Genomic DNA, 19091 nt, shown 5'->3' with positions numbered 1-19091 from the left:
GGTCTACAGGTCCAGACACCCATGAGGTCTCCTCTTCCACTACTGGACCTGTAAAAGAGTGATGGGGCCACTTCTCCTCGCTGCCACACCCTTCTCCCTAGGGAATCACAGCTACCCCCACAGTTTCCAGGCATGTCCACAGGAAGCCTCAAATTTTAGGTAGGTCCACCACAATCAGAGATTCTGACTCCATATGTCTGGAGTGAAGCCTAAGAATTTGCATTTTTTTTAAATTTTTTTTTAATGTCTATTTATTTTTGAGACAGAGAGAGACAGAGCATGAACAGGGGAGGGTCAGAGAGAGACGGAGACACAGAATCTGAAACAGGCTCCAGGCTCTGAGCTGTCAGTGCAGAGCCCGATGCGGGGCTCGAACTCACAGACCACAAGATCATGACCTAGGCCGAAGTCTGACGCTCAACCGACTGAGCCACCCAGGTGTCCCAAGAATTTGCATTTTTAATAAGAACCCTGATTATTTGGATTCCTGAGCTCTGTATCAACTATCTACTTGATACAGCCATGTGCCTGGTCCGGGGACATCCCAGCAGGTCAGACTATATTCATGCTGAGGTCACCTTTCTTCTCTACCCTGCTCTCTCCTCCATCCACAGCTCCAGATGGGCCTTCAGGCATCATCCTCAATTCCTCATCTAATGAATCACCAAACCCCACCACATTTTGTATTTTGAATTGTCTATGTCCTGTCACTCCCACTGCTATTTCCCTAGTTTAAACCATCCATGTCTGACACGTATTACTCAAACAGCCTCTTGATGTGCTCCCTGCCTCTGGTCTTGCCCCTTTTAAACCACTTTCGCCACAGCCAGACTAATTTTCCAAAAACACAGATCCAACTGTGTCCACCACCCTGTTTAAAATCCTTCAAGGACTCCCAAACAACCTTAGGATAACATTCACTTTTTAATGTAATACACATACCACAAAATTGCTTTGAAGTATACAATTCAGTGGGGTGCCTGCGTGGCTCAGCTGGTTAACCAGCCACCTCTTGACTTCGGCTCAGGTTATGGTCTCACGGATCATGGGATCCTGCCCTGACTTCACAGAGCCTGCTTGGGATTCTCTCTTTCCCTCTCTCTCTGCCCCTCCTCTACTTGCGCTCTCTTTCTCAAAAGTAAACTTAAAAAAAAAAGTGTATAATTCAGTGATGCTAATATATCCCCAGGGTTGTGCAACCATCATAACAATCTAATATTCACCATTCCAAAAAGATACCCTGCACCCATTAGCAGACACTCTCCCTTCGCCAGGACCTGGTAACCACTAATCTAGTTTCTGTTCCTGTGGATTTGCCTATTCTGGACATTCCAAAAAAAATGGAATCAAGCAATATGTGACCTTTTGTGTCTGGCTTCCTCCACTTAGCATGTTTTCAAGCTTCATCCATATTGAGGAGATATATCAGTACCTCACCTCTTTTTATAGCTAAATAATATTCCACTGTGTGAATATACATTTTGTTTATCTATTCATCTGTTATGGACATTCGGGTTCTCTATTTTTGGGCAATTATTCATAATGCCACTATGAACATCCATTGTGATATCTAATTTTATGTATCAGATTGACTGGACCACCAGATGCCCAGATATTTAGCTAAATATTATGTCTGGGTATGTCTGTGAGAGTGTTTGGGGATAAAATTAGAATTTGAATCAGTGGACTCAAGAAAGCAGTTCACCCTCTCCAGTCTGGGTGTGCATCGTCCAATTCGTTGACAATCTGAATAAGACAAAAAGGCCAAGGAAGGAAGAATTTGGTCCTTCCTGCCTCGTTTCTTAAGCTGGGACATCAATCTTCCTCTGCCCTTGGTGTTGCCGGTTCTCAAGCCTTCAGACTTGGACTGGATTATACCACTGGTGTTCCTGGGTCTCCAGTCTACAAATGGTAAAATGTGAGACTTTTCAGCCTCCATAATTGTGGGGGACAATTCCTTATAATAAATCTCCCGTTGCTTCTGCTTCTCTGGAGAATCCTGAGTAATACATCCACGTAAAAATTTTTGTGTGGACATATATTCTCAATTCTCTTAGCTATATGCCTACTAGTGGAATAGCTGGGTCATAGAGTGACTCTATATTTAGCTTTTTGAAGACCTGACAACAAGGTCTTCAAACAAAAAAGTGCAAACACTTTTCCAAAGTGGCTGTGCCATTTTACATTCCCACCAGCAATGCATGAGGCTCAAATCTCTCCACATCCTCACCAATATGACAATAACAGAGAAGACTTATTGCCTGTCTTTATGTTACAGCCATCCTAGTATGTGTAAACTGGTATCTCACTGTGGTGTGGGTTTGTGTTTTTGTTTTTTTTTTTTTTTTTTTTTGAAAGTTTATTTTGAGAGAGATAGAAAGAGAACACAACAGGGAAGGGGCAGAGAGAGGGGTGACACAGGATCTGAAGTGGGCTCTGTGCTGACTAGCAGAGAGCCCGATGGAGGGCTCAGACTCATGAACAGTGAGATCATGATCTGAGCCAAAGTCAGAAGCCCAACTGACTGAGCCACCCAAGTGCCCCTCACCATGGTTATGAGTTACATTTCCCCGAACAGATTTCTACAGTTGAGCAGAGCCATTTGTATATTTCCTTTAAAGAAATGTTTGTGTAGATTCTTTGTTCATTTTTTAAGTTCTATTTTAATTAAGCTTAAGAGTTCTTTATACATCTAGATGTAATTCCCTTATCAGATAAACAACTTACATATCTTTTCTCTTATTGGTGTATTACCTTTTCTCTTTCTTCATTGTGTCCTTTAAAACACAAAAGTTTTCATTTTCATAATGTTCAATTTATCTATTTTTTTTCTTTTGTTGCTTGTGCTTTTAGTGTCATACCTAAGAAATTAATGCCTAATCCAAAGTCATGAAGATTTATAACCTATGTTCTTTTTCAAAGAGTTTTATAGTTTTAGATCTTACATTTAAGTCTTTGATCAATCATAAGTTAGTTTTTACATATGGCATGACATTAGGACCCAACTTCATTCTTTTGCAACAGATATGCAGTTGTCCCAGCACTGTATGTTGAAAACACTGCTCTATTTCCGTTGAATGGTCTTGGCACTCTTGTCGAAAATCAATGTACTATAAATGTATCAATTTATTTCTGGACTCTCAATTCTAGTCCATTGAAATATATGTCTATCCTATGCCAGAATCACTCTATTTTGATTACTGTAGCTTTATAGTAAGTTTTAAAAGCAGCAAGTGTAAGTCTTCCAACTTTGTTCTTTTTTCAAAATTATTTTCACTATTCTGGGTTCCTTGCATTTCCATATGAATTTTAGGATCAGCTTATCAATACCCACAAAAAAGGATGCTAGAATTTTAACAGAAATTGTTTTAAATCTGTAGACAGATTTGTGAACTGGACATCTTAACAATATAAGTCTTCCAATCTATGAACACTGGATGTCCTTCCATTTATTTAGTATTCTTTCTTTTAACAATTTTTTTGGTAGACAAATCTTGCGATTTTTTTGTTAAATTCAGTTCCAAGTATTTTATTCTTTTTCATGCTATTGTAAAATGGAATTGCTTTCTTAATTTAATTTTTGGTTTATTCACTGCTAGTGTAGACAAACACAATTGATTTTTCTATATTAATCTTATGTCCTGAATCTTTGTTGAATTCCTAAGTTCACACATGCCCTAGACGGCCCTTTGTGTTGGGCTCCAACTTACCTCTTCAGAGCTCTCTCTTATCGCCCTCATCTGGGACTATAGGCTTTGGTCATATTGACCAGCTTTTAGCTCCTGGATGATTCCATGCTTTTTCTTGCCTCCAGGCCTTTGCACACACTGTTCCCTAAGGTTAGAATAAAATATCTCCCTTTATCTGGCCCATTTCTTCCTATCATTCAGGTCTCAGCCTAGATGTCACTCCTTCTAGTCCAGAACAGGCATCTTTCCTATGTCATCACAGAACATCCCACATGTTTCTTTTCAGAATTCCTATCCCACTATGTTGGATTACCTGTTAATCTCCTGATCAAGGAAGGTCTGTGAGATCAAGCACCATATCTGTCCAATTTATAATTCTTTCCCAGCTTCTAGCCCAGTGGCTGCTATGTAACAGTAGTCAATGACTATTTATTACAGAACCTACCAAAAGCAACGTGTTATCTAGTCCAAGCTTCTACACCTTCCATTTTACATGTTAATCCTGCCTTACCTATGATAAAATAGCTAGTAGACAGATTAAAAAAAAAAAAGCCCAAGACAATTTATCTGTTTAAATGTTTATTTATTTTGAGACAGAGAGAGAACACCAAGCAGACTCCACCCTGTCAGCACAGAGCCCTACATGCAGCTCGATCCCATGAACCATGAGACCATGAGACCATGACCTGAGCAGAAATCAAGTCGGCTGCTTAACTGACTGAGCCACCCAGGCACCCCAGCCCAAGACAATTTAATCCCATGCCTTATAAAGATTTCTCAAAACAATTTAATCCCATGCCTTATAAGGATTTCTCAAGACAATTTAATCCTATGCCTTATAAGGATTTCTCACACTATCTTTATAAACTAAAATGGACTGAAAGTATGACTTACTGATAGCTGCTCTATAAATGTTTACTGAGATAAAAGGAGAAGTGTCATCCCACAAAACACCTAAGCATTTGTCAATATGGCAAAACATGGAGGGAATGGGAAGGTCAAGAAGATAATGCAAAAGGGCAGAAGCCAATGTACATTTCCTCTTTCCCCCTCAAAAAATTGTTGTATTCTCCTGTATCTTCTCTTTTATATTTTCTTTATCTCTCTTACAACCAAGTCTCTCAAAGATATCCTCTCTCCCTCCCTCACACACGCAAACACACACACACACGCAAACACACACACACACACACACACACACACACACACCACTCACTAATATAAATCTATCTTCAGACTTCCTTCTTGCCCAGCACTCCTTCTCCTTGACTGACAAGATATGAAATACCCTGAGTTGACCAGCTTCTCAACTGACCACTACACAGTTTTCTAGCTCCAAACAAACTTGGAAATCATCAGGTCTAAAACCCATGGCAGAATGGAAGGCCAACCTCAAAGGTAAAAAGTCACCAGTGAACATGTGGCATGCAGGCAAGACAGCTTCCATGGAGAGTTTTCAGGAGGATCTTCCCTGACCCTGTCTCCACTCCCACAGCTGCCAGAAAACCCTGGTTTTCTCTCCTTCGCCACACTGCTCTAATTTTCCACGTCTAAGTCTTTCCAGCCCATTCCTGTACCATTCAGTTGCCCATAGGTGTTTTCTAATTTTCCTATAATAAACATGAACTGCTCCTGTAATAAGAGAGGCAAAAGTTAGTTCTTTTTAAAAAGAACCAACAAGTGATTCCCTAGGAGGTTATGACAAACCATCCTATAAATCTAATTTGGAAGAATTGGAGTTTTTTTGTTTTTGTTTTGAGAGAGACAGAGAGAGAGGGAAAGAGCACGTGAGTGAGGTGGTGGGGGGGAGACAGAGAAAGAAAGAGAGAGAGAGAGAGAGTATCCTAAGCATGCTCAACGTTCAACATAGAGCCCAACACAGGGCTCGATCCCACAACCCTAGGTTTATGACTTAAACCAACATCAAGAGTTGGACACTCAATCGACTGAGCCACCCACTTGCCCTAAGAATTTGCCTTTTTTATGTGATTTTTAAACCTAAAAATAAATATAACTTGGATAGAGTTTCAGTTCATTGACCCCTTGCAGGCAAACTTAGAATGACCTCATGAGAAACAGAATAATTGTTTCATTTTTCTAATCTGTCATGTGCTATAGATCTCTGTGTCTGACAAGTTTTTAAATCACAAAGCATAAACTTATAACCGTCTTATTAAGCACCATAAATAAAAAGAAAAGCATTTGACTTGGCCGCAGTGACTGATTTCCTTCCCATCCCCTCAGATCCCTTAAAGACGCAGAAAGAATGAGGTGCATTTGTCTGCATTCTCTCCCCCAAGCCTTCTCCAACAGGATATCTCCATCCGCTGCTTGCTTTTTGTTCACTGCTCGTAACAGGAAAACTCGCTTTCCTGCTTTCTCAATACCAAATGGGTTAGTTCTGTGGGGGGGCGGGGGGGAACATCCCCTCAGAATCCACCCCAAGGCTACACAGAAGGCAAGAGAAACAAAAGCTGGTCCATTCTTTCCCCAAATATTCCATTGGCAGGCAGCCGAGGACCACGCCAGTTTGGTGGTTTAATATCCTGTCGCTTCCAGCAAAGCGGAAAAGATAGAAAAAATTATAAAATTGCCATCCCAGGATCCCAGAATTTGCTTTGCTGGTGTTAATATGTGTAGGGCATTCATCATGACACCACCTTTCACAGGAAAGGAAAAACAGCCACTGTCAGATAAGTTACACTGTTAAGAAAAGGCCTATGGAAAGGTGCATAGCTTTGAATACAAGGGGTCCAGGAAAAATATCAACAGAAGGAATCACTCTTCATGTTAGAAGAATTTTAATTTTCTTTTAATGTTTATTTTACTGAAAGAGAGCAGAGTGTGAATGGGGGAGGGGCAGAGAGAAGGAGACACAGAATCTGAAGCAGCTCCAGGCTCTGAGCTGTCAGCACAGAGCCTGACACAGGGCTAGAACCCACGAACTATGAGATCACGACCTGAGCTGAAGTCCGATGCTTAACTGACTGAACCACCCAGATGCCCACATGTTAGAAGAATTTTAAAGAAAGGTTCAGTAAACAGGGAAAAATCAACATTAAGGTTTGTGCAATACGTCTGTCTAGGCAGAGTCGAGGTGGGAAAGAACAGAGACCAATAAAGGATGAAAAGCAAGCTCAGAGCACAGAAGATGACATAACCCTATTCGTGTCCTGTGAGCCAAAGACGACGCTACTGGTGATGGTCCCACAGCCCCTACTCAGGCTGCAGGAAGCCCCTGACCAGCCTCAAAGTCCCCAGCAGGGCGATATGCACATTCCTACTAAACACTGGGACTGGGCCTCACTCGAGTGTGGGCACCCTGTGTCCAAACACCATCCTCCAACCCGTAACTCCCCAGAGTCACAAGACTCTGTCTCAGTCATGCCCCTTTTCTTCAGGCGCTAAGATGAGATCCCACCTGCTCCTGGCCTGTGCACGCATCGTTCCCACTGCCCAAACCAAGCACTTGGAGTAAAACCTCCCCAACTACCATCTCCACAACCTACAACATGCCTTCTCAAACTCCCCGCAGTGAAGGTGCCCTTCCTCCCCCAACCTATCTGGGACCAATACTTTTATAAAATGCAAAAGAATAATAGTAACTACTAAGTGAAATTTAAAAAAAGGGAAAAAAAAGATCCACAAAATAAAAGTCCCAATTTTTTATTAGATTGAATAAAGTTGGCCTGTCAAATTGTTAAAGTTTCTACACCCTTATTCTCCTCTGTATATAGTTCATCACAGGTCAGCTATAAACGATTCACAGGCAAATCCCTGTCTGTGGGTATCACGTTGAGCTGCACTACCTTACAGTAAGAAATGGAGGTTCAACACCTTCACATTTTTGCTTCCTACTGTGTTTCTCTATTCTGAAGCCCCCCCACTGAGACCTGCAGATCTTCTTCCATTTAGGGTAAATTCTCCTTGTATCCTCCTCCTTTTTCTTTTATCATATGCCTTCACCAATGGGCTTCCTTCTGCCCTTCACAAATCTCTTGGTCAAGGCTGGAAATAAAGACATGGGAATGAGTCACAGAAATAGAAGTAGCAGATAAACTCTCTGGAAAGTAGAAGGAAGAAAACAACAGGTACTCATTCTCCTAAGGGATGGCTACAGTGGGAATCTGAATGGGAAAACAGTAACAGAGAGATGTGAAAAAAAATTAGTATTATCATTCACCATATTGACTAATAACCAGGTAACATAACAGTATTTAGATATCAAAGGAAGATGGGATTTCAAAGAAAAGAGATCTATGGCCATAGGAAGGAAAGAAATCCAAGAAGAGGAAAACTGAGAACCTTTTTCCATCTATAATTTATCAATCCATGCAGTGACTTAGCTTGTATTTAGAAATGTTAGAGAAGCTCACCTCCAAAACTGAATTGGGGCCTTCTGGTACAAAGCAGCCACATTTTCTCTTACCTAAAACAAGTAAACTTTAGAACTCTGCACAAAGAGTGGTAAAATTAATTACCTGACTATCTTGACTCTAAATAATTATGATCCTACCATTTTTAAAGGCTTCTTTAATTTTTCCCTGAAAAGGGGAGACAGGAAAGTTCGTTCCAAAAAACTGATAGGAAGTCAGAATGTCAGGCTTGCAGACCATAGCAGAGAAGGCAGCTGGTTGGGGCCCCACGGTTAAACACACACTGATCATGACGGAGTATTTTAAAGAGGACTAGCTAGATAGATGGTTTTTAAAGCTGTCTGCTCTACCCTAAACACTCTAAAAAATGAAGGCCACTAACAGCTCACTGCTAATCCTTTTCTCTGGTGGTAGTTTATAATGCGAGATGAGATTCTCATCTGTCTGCAATGGTTTATCTGAAAGCAGGAGACCAGATAAATTTACACTCCCCTCAAGACCCACGTAAAAAGGAGGGTGTTCTCAGATTTCTGCATCACCACTTTCCTGGTCTCCCAGGGCTGAAACCTAAAGCTATATTTAATACCTCCAGCTTCTCAATCTCACCCAGCCAGGGAACACTAAGCTCACCTTAGTGTGGGGCAGAAGAAGATTATTGGTAAATATTTATTGAATAAATAAATAACCTAAACTAATCAGGTCCAAATACCCATCCAGTTTATCCCAAAATACTTCTTTTACACATCACCTTTTTACTTTATGCCCTCCTCATTACTTCCTGTCTAAATTATGGCAAAAGTCTCCTAAGTAATATCTAAGACCACAGCTCTCTGCCCCCATGCCCATCCATGTCCCAGCCTCTAGGCTCCAACCACACAGTCACCATATTCCTGCAGCAAAACTCTAATCAGGGCACCTTCCAGGTCAAAAACCCAAAACAAAGAATAAAGTCAATACTCCACAACCTGGCCCTTGTCCACCTTCTCCACACCATCCCGCGTGACCCAGATCCATATATCCCTAACTCTCTCTACACTTCACCAGTCTTAACTACTCACTGCTCCCCAGGTACAGCCCATGATTTCCTCTCCAGGAGCCTTCACCTGTGCAGGACCCTCCATCTACAACAATTCAAGTCTACTTTCAGCTCAAAATGCCATCTCCTTCATTAAGCTTTTTCTGATTCCCTAGACTAGGAGTACTCGCCTTCCTGAGGACTCTTTAGGGCTTTACTTATAACTCTCCAACGATACAATCTTCTATTTAAATGTGCATAAAGCTTATTTTGCAATCTTCTCTCCCCTATTAGTGTGTCAACACCTTAGGATAGGATCTGCCTTACTCATCCTGGTTCCGCAAATCACTGAGGACAGTGGTTGGCACATGTAAGGACTCAAAAAACGTGCTCAACTAATTTGGTGCATATGTGAGATTAAAAATCTATCTATTCAGATATACATGGAAACACAGATGTGAAAGCATCTACAATATACCTGTGCATCCATATTTATCTGTCAATCAAATACTTGCTCATTTCTTTTCCCAGGGTATTATTAACATGATCGACACATATCCTTAATGGCAGGAAGCAAAATAATTAATTAAGATAAAACCAAACAAAAACCAAGCCTAAACCAAATGCAAGCACCTTCATATAAGAACCATTTTTAGTACTTTATGAACAGATGTTTCTCTGCACTTGAAATAGTGACCGGTACCTTACTATTTATGCTATCATTAGCCTAACTGCAATGAGCAGGATGTCACCTTGCTTCCAAAAACCCCCATGTTAAGTACTCAGTATCTTTTACAATCAGTAAAAACCCAGGTAACAGCACCATGCAAATCTGTGTTCCATGGAGCCTAAAGATCCTAACGATTTTGCATAAAAAACTTAATTTTCTTTTCATGCACAGTTCTTAAAATCAACTCAGATTATTTTTAATCTGGAGCTTCACAAAAATTAGTTTCATTTTCAGTTCTGAAGAAAAGAGAGGCTTTACAGTTCTTGCACTATCAACTAGATAGTTGAAAACAAACTACTGTAATATACTACCATATTATTTAATATAAGCTTAAAATACTAATATGATACTGTTATTAAACTTCACACTACTTGTGGAGTTAAGTAAGGACATAATCAAGATCCAAATCCCTGCATGTTTGGGGTCTTTGCACCTAGGAGACACATTCTAGCTGCCCAAAGAAATTAATCTCATAAATGCCCTATTTTCCCTAGTTAGCCTCAAAGTAAATCACATGTATATAGCTAAAAAAATCTTAATTTTAGGACTCTCTGTAAGGTTAACAGCTACATTACCATAAAAACAAAAAGCCTTCCCTCCCACCTCTTTAGCCCACTCCTTTGAGCCCTAACCCACGATTCCCACTGCACCATTATCACTGATGTGAGTTTCCTCCACCCTCACCCAACAGCTTCATGAGGAAACAGTCTACCACCATGCTGCCACGAGCATGTACATCAAGCTTCAAGTTTCCTGGGTGTCACGGAAGCAGAGTAACAGATGTGGAGGTCCTGGTATATTTCTACTTCCCTAAAAGCTGACTTGAGTCTCAGCACCTTCCTGCAAATTTGATCTGCACTAGTCACAGCCTTCTTTCTTCCTTGCAGGAAGCCAGAGAGCCAAGAGGCAGAGGACTCCCAAAGGGGAACACCAACCCCAAAACTCCCCGGGTCTCATCTATGCTCCTCCTTCCCTCTAACACCCTTCTTGAAGACAAGGTCTGTGTCTTAATCAAATGTTTATCCTTCAGTGTTTGTTGAGTAAATGAACGACAGATAATAACCGGGGATCTACTGAACACTGAAGCGTAAGAACTTAAAAAACTGTACTAACACTGCATTTTTATCTGCTAATGTCATCATTAAAAACTCAAAAATGACTCAAGATCTGCTAAGATCCTCACTGAAAGATAAACAAGCGGACAGTGAATCCTCAGGAGGCTCTAGGGCAAGATGCCCTAGGCTGATAATATGGAAGATGACAGGGAAGCCTGGAACAGAAAAGCCTGGGCTCCATCAGGCCTCTGCCCCTCCCTTCTCAAAGGTCCCTGCGGATGGAAATGAGCTCCAGGCTGCACCAGGCCAGGCTCCAAACCTCAAGATCTGGTCAGAAAGAATCAGCTTAAATCCATTCTGGGCTGGTTAGTGCCTCCCCTACTGTACAGGTGACACAGTGCAGGCCCTAGGCCAGGATACAAAGTTGTAAGTGTCACAGGCAGAACCCAGTTCTCCTGACAAGTAGTATACTGCTCACTGGAATATGCTGGGATATTATGGAGTAGGGCTGGTTTGGGACTTATTTCCCAGAATGGAGGATGTCCAAAACACCAAGACTCCATACTGTCAACAACAGAAATTGGGCTTCTTTATGACAATTTCTAACAAATGAAGCCACGGGAAAAGACAGCTGCGATTCTCTCAAATTCTAGAAGCTATTCTGAAATTCCTTTCCTCAAATGGAGCTCTCTATAATGTCTACCAAAGGAGCCTATCCTCACCACCCAACCTGTGGGGTACCCAGAGCCCATAATCTTCACTCCTCCTTTCCAGCTTCAAAACTCCAGACCATAATAATTGATTTATAAAAAGTGACTGTCCCCAGTTCAAGAAACCATCATCTTCTACTGATCATCCCTCTTCTCCCTCACCTCCTCTTACACAGTGCAGAAATCTCAACACCAATGTGTTTACTAAAGTTTGCCTGGATATATTAACTCTTCCAGGAGAAACTAACGCTGTGTCACCAATCTTTGCCTCTCTCAGTTTTGAGCGGTTTTAAGTTTTATGTTCCATTAAAAACTTGATGTGTTAATTGGTTTTTCACAAAATTACCTCCAGATAAGACAGTAAGGCGCACACGCATTCTTCAGTTCGGAAAAAAAAAAAAAAAAAAGAATCCTATAACAGTAGTTATTACTAATCTTCTAGAAAAAAAAATAGCATTCTCTGAGTTTTTCTTCAAAGAATAAAGAAAATCAAAATGGCTAAATGAATATATTAAAAGCCAGAGGAAAAAAATTGTAACCTACAAGATTAAATATTCTGCAAATTCTAGCTAGTATAATAGTTTATAAATGAGTCTAACATACTATAAATATTATGGCACCTCGCTCTCACCATAGGAACTCTGCTTTCTACTTAAGAAAACAGCAATATGTTAGAATGACAGATTAAATAAATTCACTGAACAATTTTAAAAATGCAACTTTTCCTGTAATAATACAACTTGAACCAAAATGCCATTTATAGCTGAATATTTATTTTAGCCAAGGCAAAGCAGCCTGAAAGGTAAAATGACCTACATTAACAGACCTTATTCTACAGTAAAGAATTTTAGGTTAATAGGCCCAGGAAAGTCTTTTTCTCAAGCCAAATAAGATTTGAACCAAAGTACACATAAAACCATGATTTTCTACCCCTTAAATAACATTATTTGACTACTAAATTAATTCTTCATTCCTCAATAAGTTTCTATTGAGACCTTTTTTAGATTAATCTTGTAATTCTTGCCTTTTAATTCCTTCTCTCTTTCCTCCTAACCCCTTAACAGAAATGTAGAACTCCTTTCTTGGCTTGTAGAAAAATGAATGTCAATTTCACCTACCAACTGGCCTGAGACTGATGAAATATACAAGCAGAAGATCCATGGTGCAAATGGATGTATCATAGTCTGATATAATCTGATTATCATGGTCTGTAAAGATAGTCAATGAAATGTAAGTGTAAACAGAGTAAACTCAATTATTTCCTGTGGTCAGTGGAAAGTACACTGGACCCAGAGTCAGTAAACTCAATTTTGTTCTTGTCTATAATACTAACTAGCTGTATGAGCACAGACTAATCGCTTAACCATGATAGATCTTAATCTTCTTCATCTGTAAAATTAGGAAACTGGACCAGATGACCTCAAAGATAACTTTCACCTCCAAAACAATATGATTTCATTTCCATGTCACAAATTTCTCCCAACCCAGAGAATTCATGGTACTTTCCTGAAAGGTGTTTAATGATTCAAGTTAACAATTTAAAAGTTCTAACATACTCGGGGCACCTGGCTGGCTCAGTCAGAATATGCAACTCTTGATCTTGGGGCCATGAGTTCAAGCCCCACATGGGGCATAGAGATTACTTTTAAAAATTTTAAATTTAAATTTAAAAAAAAGTTTTCAGGGGCGCCTGGGTGGCTCAGTTGGTTGAGAGTCCAACTTCAGCTCAGGTCATGATCTCACAGTTCATGGTTCAAGCCCTGCATCAGGCTCTGTGCTGACAGCTCAGAGCCTGGAGCCTGCTTCAGATTCTGTCTCCCATTCCCTCTGCCCCTCCCCCACTCATGCTCCCTCCCTCTCTCTCTCAAAAATAAACATTAAAAAAAAAAAGTTTCCAAGAAACTCAAATTATATCATTTAGACAATCCCTGCCATGGAAAAACTGCTAAATATTAGTCAGATGACCTTAAGTGAGTCATTTGATTTCTCCTGTCTTCAGTTTCCTCATCAAAAAACAGAAGTAAAGTAACTATCCCTGTCTGACTGGATTTTCCGAAGGCTCAAGCAAGACAGTTTTTTGAAAGAATTTTATAAAACTGTCGAATGCAAAGTTTCACTATTTCACATGGGCCTTCTTCTATAAGCATTTAATGTAGGATCTTAAACTGATTGACAGGGTTTTTTGCTACCAAGATGCAAGTGTCTGTCTCACTTCAGGAGCACATTTTACATCAAGATACACACTTGTTTAAGCACTAAGATACACACGTGCAATTTTCAGAGTCCTAATTTTATATGCAACACCAAAATTTTCCTCCTACGTTGATTGTGTTTTGTATTCCTTAATAGATTATTACTATCCATTTGTGAAAGTAATGCAATTAGGAAACAGAATATATAAAGAACGAACTATATGCCTACTTTTCATGTATTTCCTTCCAACGTTTTTCTTAAACAGGCTATTTCTTACACAGTTGTGATCATACATATTTCCGTATTTTGCTTCTTTTTCCCCCAACATTGTAATTTTTCCATGTTATAAATTCTCCCTAAATGGCACTTTTAAGGGTCATATGATATTCTTACAGGTTGCTCTCATAAGTAATAAAAGCTTGTACTTACTGGGTATTTACCGTGTGCCAAACCCTACTCTAAGTGCTTTACATGCACGTGCTCACTTAATCATCACAAAGATCTACAAGACAAGGGCGGGCCGTCATAGTGTCCATTCTCAGGGTAAAGAGCTTTCTCAGCAGAGCTCGGGTTTCGAATGTCCGGAGCCCAAGTTCTTATCCGTTATATTCCACTGCATCCCTAGAAAGAACAATCCCCCATCAACATCATCTTGGTTATACTACCAACCTTTTCTGTGTTCTAGAATTCAGGAACTAAACATCTGATATTTAACTTATTCCTGAAACAAAAGAGCATGGTTTATCATAGCATCTGTAAGGTCATAAACCTTTCTCATGGACAAAATACTACCTCTACTTTTTTCAGTGAATCATTCTGTATAGACTGCTTATAATCTCTTTTTTAACTTAGCACAGTAAACATCTTTCCACAGAACATTACTATAGCCACACGACAGAACATGTATTTTCTGTCAAGACGAAACGTATGAAAATAGAGCATGTGAATCTCAAACTAAGAACATACAAGTTTCAGAATAAACTTGAGAATAAAGTGGTCAGTGGAGACCATAGGTAGTTTGTGGACATCAGCTTCCAGATTAACTCTCAGTGAATCTAGCTAACATTCAATAAATGTTAATCTATAATAAATAAATGGCCATGTCTCTAACACAAGCACTGGCCCAGCCTGCCTCCCAAAGTAGACAGACCCAAGTACTATCTTCATGGTATTTATCCCTGCCAAATTCAAAGAAAGGAGGTGGGGAGATTCAAACACACCATTTGGCATTAGAGTTCTGATCAGATAGTATGTTTCCTTGCTATCAATTCACTGATAAGCACTCAAGGAGTCTGTAAGAGAAAAAGTGCCAGAGATGTAAAAGAAACAGAAACAACTTCACCATCCACGTACTTCTGCATGGTTTGCAAGACTCAGATTCAACTGAATGGAAGGCACTTCCAGTGGTTTTTATTGGTTGTATTTTTGTTTTATTTTGTTTTGTTTTCAGATCAGTTAGCTAATAAATAGCTAATACAAGAATTAGATCAGTGTGTTATTTTATACACTGAAGCTCTAAAGAGTTGGTGAAGATAAATTGTCCTAAAAAAGAAAATTAATCTGATTTGTACCAAAACGTGTGGCTGCTTTCAAAAACTATGCAGAGATCATGCAGATTTACTGACAACCTGACCAGTTTTTTTCTAAACTAAAACAAACACAGGGCCAGCCCCAAAGTGATATTCTTACGTGCAAGAAGATAACCAAATCTGTCAGGTGGCAATGAAAAATTAATGACATAACGGAACTGAGCATTAGGAAAATTAATCTGGCAGAGGGAGATGGGCTAGAATGAAGTAAATAGAAATGGGTACAGGGAAGTGAGATTAAGGGCAAGGGGGAATCAAAAAAAAAAAAGATGAAAAACTGAAAGCGTAAGATGTAGTCTTCAGGATTCATTTATTCACACATAAAATATTGGTCGAAGCCCCGCTATCTGACAGGCCCTGGAGAAACTGTGGTCAACAAACAGTTCAGTGAGGGAAACAGACATTAAACAAACGTACACACAAATAAATATCTAAATTGTGCTAAGCGGAACAGAGGAAAAGAACAGGCAAGGCCTGTTCGGGTTTGGGTGGGTAGGCAAGGCCTCTGTGAGGCAAGGGCATGTAAGTACAGTTCCAGAAACCTAGGGGAGTGGCCTGGCAGATGAGGAAAGAGGCAAGAGGTGATTATTATCCCAGGCAGAGGTAAGCACTCCTGCCAAGGTCCTGGGGTATGAGAGAGCCTGGCATCCGGAGAACATTAAAGCCGAGCCAGTGAGCAACGGCAGAGTGGTGCCTGACAAGGAGAGCACCTTAAAGTCCAAGCTCCTATTCCAAGGGCAGTGGGAAGCACTGTTGTGTTAAGGATTCAGAAAAAGCCTTAAGAATAGAGGAAGAAAGGCAGCAAGGAGACCAGATAGGAGGGACTATGGCGGGGACCAATGGAAGGACAGGAGACAGAGGGAAGGGGACAATAGGTCACAGCAGTCAGGAGTACAGCTCACCAAAGATCTTAGCTCTCCTTCCAGGCACATAGATAAGAATGGACTTCCCAGCTCTTGGAGCTAGGTGTGGCCAATGGACCGGAAGCAAAAGTGTGTGGAAGAGTAAGAGTCTATGAGGGAGTCCCCACACTCTTTCCCCCCAACAAGGACACACCATATTCAAGATGGTGGCTGTCCCCAACCCAGGTCCCAGGATGTGGATAACATGGCCCCAGCCATCCTCAACAGACAGGCAGCACTGGGAGGGAAAAAAAACCCTTCTGAGCCACTAAGGTTTGAGACTCATTTGCCCACACAGAAGCAGAAATAGGACATAATGGATGTAGTGATGACGGAAAGAGGAAGGCAAAAGAAGATGAAAAGAAGAGATAAAGGAGGAATGAGAGATTTCAAAGTTGGTGGCCATGACAATAATGCCTATTGCTAAGGAAAAGAACGCAAAGAGGATGGCTGGTTTGGGATGAAAAGTGGCATTATGTTTCACAGATGCTGAACATAAGGGACTGGTAGGACAGCCAAGTACACGTGTCAGACAGGTCCAAGTACACATGGACAAGCAGGTCTAAGCTGGGGAAACTGAGATAAAGATTCAGAAGTCCAAGTGAAGGTGGAGAGCTCCCTTCAGAGTAAAGAGCAGAGATTAAATGCCATGAGCCAATGGTGGAGAAGGGACCCGTCAGGAATGCCCCCAGGTGTCTGGGTAGCAAGGGGACAGAGTGAAGACTGGAGCATGGAAGAGAACCAGAGAAGGGGAAGGAGAGGGGCTGAACGGCATCAAATGCTGCGGACCAACAAGTTGAGAGGCCACCCCACACCAAGGATAAGTCAGACTTCAAGGGCGCAATCCAAGGTTACACCATGCTTAGTAGCAAAGAGGTACTAGAACCCAAACAGCCGGGCCCAAGCCCCTGAACTTAAACACAAGCCTCCCTGCCTTCCAGTGATGCAATGGAAAAATTTTCTCAACAATATTCTTCTAAAACAAAACATAATGGTATCATAAATATTCCACATTCCACAACTTATTTAGATTACTGTCAAGATCTTTCGATAGTTTGCAGTTGGTCGGTATTTTACATTTTCTGCCCTGAGCAGTCAGCACTGTGACTTCAGACACTGAACTTAAATGCACATTTCAGGTTGATCCTCAGGAGAAATTCCCACAGTTATAAGTACTGGACCAAAAAAAGGGAGTGTGTTAAAGTTTTTGATATGAAGCCCAAATGCAAAAAGATTATACCATTCATCATGTCATAAAATCCAGGAGGCACAATTCTCACTAAATGCTATGCAAATGAGAGTCCCCGGAGTTGGGGACAGGGTAGTCCTGCAAACAGGAGTTCACCCATCCTTGCAAATGTCTTTTCTATCTTGGCAAATTTGCAAATTTATCAGGCAAAAATGGCATCTTGTTTTGATTAATGTTTCTCTAGTTATTAGCAAGGTTGAACATTTTTGTCTGCTCCTTATTGGCTAATTATACTCCTTTCTTTGAGAAATTGTGTATTAATGTCCTTTCCTATTTTTCTACTGGAGTGTTTTTCTTTTTGTAATTGATTTACAAGAACTCTCAATATATTTTTAAAAACGTAATACTATTAGATATGGATATAGATAAATAAAGTGCTTAGTGTTTCTAAGCTTATGACTTTTTATTTTATTTTGTTTTATTTATTTGGGGAGGTGGGCAGAGAGAGGGAATCTTAAGCAGACTCCATACTCAGTGCAGAGCCCAACCCGGGGCTTGATCCCATGACCCTGGATGATGGCCTGAATGAAAATCAAGAGTGGGATGCTCAACTGACTGAGCCACCCAGGCACTCCTTTAAAAAAATTTTCTTTTTCATTTTATTTTAGGGAGAGAGAGAGAGAGAGAGCGCGCAGAACTTATTTTCTTTATATTTTGGGCGTCTCTATATGGACAGCATGGATTTTTCTTAGAAAGAGAAAGAGTGAGAGCAGGAGAGAGAGACAGAGGGAAGTGAGAGAGAATCCTAAGCAGGCTCCACATTCAGTGCAGAGTCTGACATGGGGCTCGATCCCGTGACCCTGGGATCATGACCTGAGCTGAAATCAAGTCGGAGGCAGCTTAATGACTTTTAAATTTATAGTACTTGTTACACATAGAACAGAGGTTTGAGTGTTCACATGGGAAGGCAATAGGAAGAGTGGTTAGGAACACATGGTCTGAAGCCACAGTGCCCAGGTTCAAGACCCAGGCCCTCCACTTACAGCCGGGTCACCTTGTGACTCACTCTCCCACATGTAAAGCTCTAACGTATATCCTAGGGCATAGTAAGTGCTCAATAAATGCTGGATGCGGATATATTTAGTCAAGATAACATGACCTTACTTCTTACTTTATTAACATAACATGACCTTACTTCTGTTAAACATATTAAGTGATTTAAATACCTTATTTGATCTTTATTTTAAAAACTAAGATAATAATATCTAGTAATCCGAACTCTCAGATGAGCAAACTGAGGCTTAGGTGAAGTAACCTACTCCAAGGCCTCAGCTCACCAGTGGCAAAGCCACAGCTCACTTCGTAAATGCAGACAAAACTGGTTTTTCCCTTTACTTTAATGCCTCTCCACCCTTACGTGATTATTCATCGATGTTTTGTGCTGCTTCTTTTATTTATTTCACATGCAACTCTTATATTTAGTTATAATTTATTTTAGTATAAAAGGCAGGGCCCCAACACTGTTTCTTTGCAACACCATTTACTGAATGGAGCACACTCACCACATTTGACTACTCCTTCCATGATACCCTAAATGATTACACACACTGAGTCCTATTTCTGGGTTTTCTCTTCATGCCACA

The 19091-nt window shown here is 40.5% G+C and overlaps 1 protein-coding gene and 1 long non-coding RNA gene across 6 annotated transcripts in view; both read right to left on the bottom strand.

Moving 5' to 3' along the window:
* DOCK9 (dedicator of cytokinesis 9) overlaps positions 1 to 19091 on the bottom strand; it is a 290615-nt gene that overhangs the window by 265117 nt on the left and 6407 nt on the right. The window lies entirely within an intron of this gene.
* Positions 7340 to 11950, bottom strand: LOC131520232 (uncharacterized). Its single transcript, XR_009265999.1, has 2 exons — positions 8066 to 11950; positions 7340 to 7697 (listed from the first exon to the last, which is right to left on the bottom strand). It is a non-coding gene; the product is annotated as an uncharacterized LOC131520232 (long non-coding RNA).

The sequence above is a fragment of the Neofelis nebulosa genome, chromosome 1, assembly GCF_028018385.1.
Source record: "Neofelis nebulosa isolate mNeoNeb1 chromosome 1, mNeoNeb1.pri, whole genome shotgun sequence".
Lineage (NCBI taxonomy): Eukaryota > Metazoa > Chordata > Mammalia > Carnivora > Felidae > Neofelis > Neofelis nebulosa.
This window is presented reverse-complemented; position numbering and strand designations above follow the sequence as displayed.